The 4,808-nt window shown below is 47.9% G+C and overlaps 1 long non-coding RNA gene across 1 annotated transcript in view; it reads right to left on the bottom strand.

The window, feature by feature from the left end:
- Positions 1 to 3,047, bottom strand: part of LOC109291560 — a 19,657-nt gene extending 16,610 nt beyond the window's left edge. The window contains exons 1-2 of the long non-coding RNA XR_002095885.1: positions 3,037 to 3,047; positions 2,769 to 2,773 (exon numbers count right to left, since the gene is read on the bottom strand). This is a non-coding gene — a long non-coding RNA (uncharacterized LOC109291560). The remainder of the gene's footprint in view (positions 1 to 2,768; positions 2,774 to 3,036) is intronic.
- Positions 3,048 to 4,808: the final 1,761 nt, after the last annotated feature.

Genomic DNA, 4,808 nt, shown 5'->3' with positions numbered 1-4,808 from the left:
TGGGTCTGAAGTGGCTATTCTGCGGGTGAGTTCCTCCTGCTTATTCCTCATACTATGAGCATTGGTATCTAGGCATTTAAGGCCCTGCCTAGCTGCGTGTGCCACCTCCCGATTTGGGAGACTGTTTGGACCCCTGTTTCTTACAGGGCCAGTCCTTGCATTTGTCACCTGTCTTGCTCGGGTGGTGTCTCCTCATCTTCCTGTGGCCCCCTCCCCCAGTGATGCTAGTTTAAAGCTCCCTGTACGAGATCAGCCAACCTGGAAGAGAAGATACGCTTGCCTTTAGGTGGGAAGTGAAGCCCATCCCACCCCAGCAAGCCCCCTGCCCGGAAGCATGGGTCATTATTTAGGAATCCAAGGCCTGCCTGGCAGCACCAACTGCGTAAGTGCTGGTTGACCTCGCCAATGCCGGCCTCATGTCGCCATCCCCACCTACTCACCGGAAGAAGAGAGGAGAATACCACCTGCGCCCCTGTCTCCTTAAGCTTGTCCCCCAGAGCCTTGAAATCCTTCATAATGCAGTCAGGGTTGCCCCTGGCTGCGTCATTCATCCCCATGTGGATGACAACCATGGGGTGCTGGTCTGCAGGTTGGATGTAGGCCGGGATCCTCTCCGTGATATCTCTAACCCGAGCCCCAGGCATGAAGCAGGCCTCCTGCGTCATGGGGTCAGGCCGACAGATGGGACCTTCCAGTCCTCGTAGGATGGAGTCTCCGATGACGAGGACCCGGTGTTTCTTCCTGCTGGTGTTCACTCTCTGCCCATTGCTTGTCATGTGAGGAGTGGCATCGTCCCCACCAGGGGCAATTTCACTGTCTTTCTCCATCACAGCTGCCAGGGCGTTGAACCTGTTCCCCAGGGGAACCTGGGGAGCTTCTACCACTCTAGGCCTAGCAGCTCTGGATTTGGACACCTTCTGCCACTCCTGCATTGGATGCGTCTCCTGTGGGGGCTGTACTGTGGGTGAGCGGGCCTGCAGAGAACAGAAATAGGCATCAGTGAAGTTTATCAGTGAAGTGATTTCCATTAGAAACTTCCAGCACTTGGAACCGAAGCTTTCACTGTTCGTGCTACTTTGGTCGTGTCTCTTAAGGTACATTGTTCCACCTGATTTCAAGCATGCACCTATGGGTTTTGATGCTCAGCCCGTCACTCGGGACAGCACAGCTGGCCTGGAGTCTCTCGGAGACAGAGGTGATGTTGAATTAACGTTCCTTCTGCAGCTTGCCCCAGAATCACAGAGTCTCTGCAGAGCAAATAACCTCAACCAAGGCAACTGATTTGGCCTGCAGTAGTATTTAATGGGTCCCAAGGGTGGACACTGAGCTTTACCGCCAGGTTCATCGGTTTTGCTAAGGGTTATTTTATTTAATGTTTATGTTTTCAGTCTGTATTAATTCTGTTGCTTGCCTTGCAACTGCAGCAGCCCCCTTTGCTCTTGCTCTGGCCATCTTCAGTAGCTCTCAGTTTAACCGCACTAGGAATTCCTCCCTTATTGGCCTTTTGCTAATGGCTTTTTTTAACCTTCTTTGTGGACCAAAGTGTCCTTGCTGGCCATGGTAACCTCTCCATTTTATTTATCCCTCATGCCTTGTAATCTCATACAATGGCAGCTTAATCAACCCGCCAGCGCTCCTTACAGTCCTGTCTGCACGAGACACAAAAGAATTAAAGCAGTCAGAATTTAAAAGCTTTACCGGGCGGTGCAGTCAGCACCTTGAGAGCAAGCCCTATTGTAGCAGGTATTGAAAGTCTGCTAGACAGAGCAATCTCCCTTTGTTTCATAATGATGGCGAGCTGGAAATGGGATCCCCTGTGGTCTACAGCCAAAGAGCTCTGCCATCCTATGTTCCTGTTCCTGGTGAGATGCCCCGTGTTGCATATGTCCTGCAGGACATGTGCTGCACACATGATTCCTCATCTTCACCCTGTCATTCGTTTCTTGTGTGATCTCAGGTAAATCATGTTGCCTCCTTGCTTCTGGCTCTCTGCCAAACGGATGTACATGATATTTTTAACTCAGCCTTTTGGTTGTATTTCAAGCATTGTTTTGGGAGAGCAGAGACTCCTGTGCTCTTTGGGCCTGCTGGGAGGCATATCGCGAAATACCAGAGCCATCCAGTATTTCAGGAGATGCCTGTATTTCACATATGCCGGCTACACCATGCAGCATGGCCTTGCACCTTCAGGATACACCTGGTCAATCAAGCAGCATGGCATGTGCCCATCTGCTGCATGCAGAGAACCCAAGGTGAAAGGTAGCCTGCAAGAAGCCAAATAATAGTGTTATCTGCTTCACTGAGTGCTAAAGGATAGTACTTATCTCTCGAGCACACCTGGCTGGCTGAAGGCCATTCTATCTCTAGGGCTGATCTGCTGGGTAGAAGATGCAGGGTGTTCCAGTTTTATATAAATGTTGCAGATCACGCACACAGCCTTGGAGAAACATCATGTTTGCAAAGTCCTCTCCTAAATTCGAGGATCATTTAACCCACACAAATGCAGTGATGGAAATGCAGTGACCAGGGCCGTGTATAAAGGTTTGTCTGTGAGCTAACAGGCCTTAGAGTCCAAGTCAAAAACTCATGAGATCCAAAGCACAGGCAACCCTCCCAAAAGTGCTTGCTGTGTGTAAGGGAAGGCCCATAGTGGGATTTGAACTCCTATAGGCCCCCAGAGTTCAAAATAACTCCAGGTTTGTCTCAAGTCCCTGTCCAGATGCACGATTCACTCTTTCTGGACCATCCCAACCAGATACCTGTCCAACCTCTTCTTGAAAACCTCCAGTGAAGGAGATTCCACAATGACCCTGGGCAGCTTTCTCCCTAGTCCTGTTGTTATGACAAGGAGCTTTCCTGAGATTTGATCTAAATCAGATTTGCCACAGTCTAGCACCTTTGCTGTGTGCCCTGCCCTCCATGGCAAAGCACAGCAAAGTTTCTGCATCGTCTTTATGGCAACCTTTGAAACCTCCTTTCCACCAGACTGAACATGGCTCATTCTTTGAACCTTTCCACATTTGGCTTGCATTCCACCTCCGTTAGCATCTTCACTGCTCACCTCTGGATCTTCTCCAGTTTCTTTACATCCTTCTTAAAATGCAGTTCCCACAAAACCAGGCACTTGGGGAACTCTTGGTTTAATTTCAGTACCATATCCCTATTTATGCTGGCCTTGCAGCCTCCTTCTGTTTCTAACAGCCTGTAGGAGAGGACATAGCATGCCTCAAGGGAATAACAGTCTTCTGCATCCCACTCGCTTCATTAATAACCACATTATGTGATGATGTTTTCCACTTGTATTATTCTATAGATCATTTTTATTATGTAGATACAAACCCTTTGATATTGTAATTGCGAAGTACACATTATGAAGACAAATGCATTGGGTTTAATGAGAATGGATTGCCAATAAAAGCTGAAATACAGGAAAGCATTTTTTAGCATTAACCCTCATAGAAAATGGTGTCAGACCAAGTGCTCAGTAGAAGAGCCCCCTCCCCCCCCCGGATTTAAATAGTATATTTTTAGGCTACTGCTGATAAAGTATTGACTTCAGCAGCATCTTAATTATCTGACAAAGGAGGGCAAGGGGGTACGTTACCTCTAATTGCTCTCTGTGAAACCCTTACTGGTGCTAAGAAGAAAAGGAGTGTGACAAGATGTGTGAGGTCCAGAGTGGAAGTGTCACCTCATCTGCTGGCCTGTGATTTGTGGCATGTGGCAACAGACCCAAGCTACCTTCATCTAGTTACTGTGAGGAGCAATAGCAGTGAAGATCCAGTGGTACCAGTTTGTACTCTGGTTGCTAGTACCTGTTGTAGCCAGTACCTCCATGTCTTCATTGGTTTTACTTCTATTGGCGCGCTAGGTCAAGCTAGCACAGGTACATTAGCACTTGTTGCAATCACAGTTATGCTTTATGCCTTTGCAGTCCATAGAGCTGTTAGTGCATTACTAGGTGGTATTTTGCTTTTGCCTGCATTTCATAGGTGCTGGAGTTGAAAGGTAATCTGGCTTTCTTTCGAGAAAATGTGGTACTGTTTGCATTTGTGAAAGGACCTCCTCAGTATCCTACAAACCAGGACAAACCCTCAGCACCCTGGGAAGAAGGCAATGATCTGCTTGCCATTTCATTCACAAAACATTGAAGTGCAGTGGGGATGAGAGCACATTCATAGATTTCTAGATCTGAAGATTGAAGGGGGCTTTCATTATCATCTGGGTTGATGTCCTATATAATCCAAGCCAGAGAAGCTTACCCAGGTATTTTTGAGAAAGGAGTTGGGTTGTCCAAAGCCCCATGACTTACTTAGGCCTGGAGTCAGCATTCCTCCCTGTTCTTTCATCTTTGTATTTGCAAAAGTCCCAAGTGCAGGAGCTGCTGTTGAAGGGGGGCTAGGGGTGTGTGAGAGATGTGGGCATTACACACACACGTGCGCATACACGTATCTCCAAGGTAATCAGTGTCAACCTGTAGCTGCCATAGTGAAATCACGTTACAATGACAATCAAAGGACTCCTTGGTGAGCTAACAGATGGAAGAAGTCCTCTCCCCGGCTGACACGTACACAGATTTAATCAGCTCGCACTTTTGTTTCCACCTGGCATAGACTCTGGGAGATATGTCTTGATTTGCGTCCTGCCAAATTCTCCCCATAGATTCTTGACATCTTTGTTTCTTGTGACACAACAGCAGCTATTGCAGGGAGGCATTTCAACACCTGTCGCAGGGACACATGCATTCCCTCTCTGCATGTTGTGAACAGCTTCATGTCTTGAGTTGGGCTGGATAGTTGGGAGCAAGG

The sequence above is a fragment of the Gavialis gangeticus genome, unplaced genomic scaffold (assembly GCF_001723915.1).
Source record: "Gavialis gangeticus isolate Ggan-Ray unplaced genomic scaffold, GavGan_comp1, whole genome shotgun sequence".
Lineage (NCBI taxonomy): Eukaryota > Metazoa > Chordata > Crocodylia > Gavialidae > Gavialis > Gavialis gangeticus.
The sequence above is the reverse complement of the archived record's forward strand: the minus strand, read 5'-3'. Positions and strand labels throughout refer to the sequence as shown.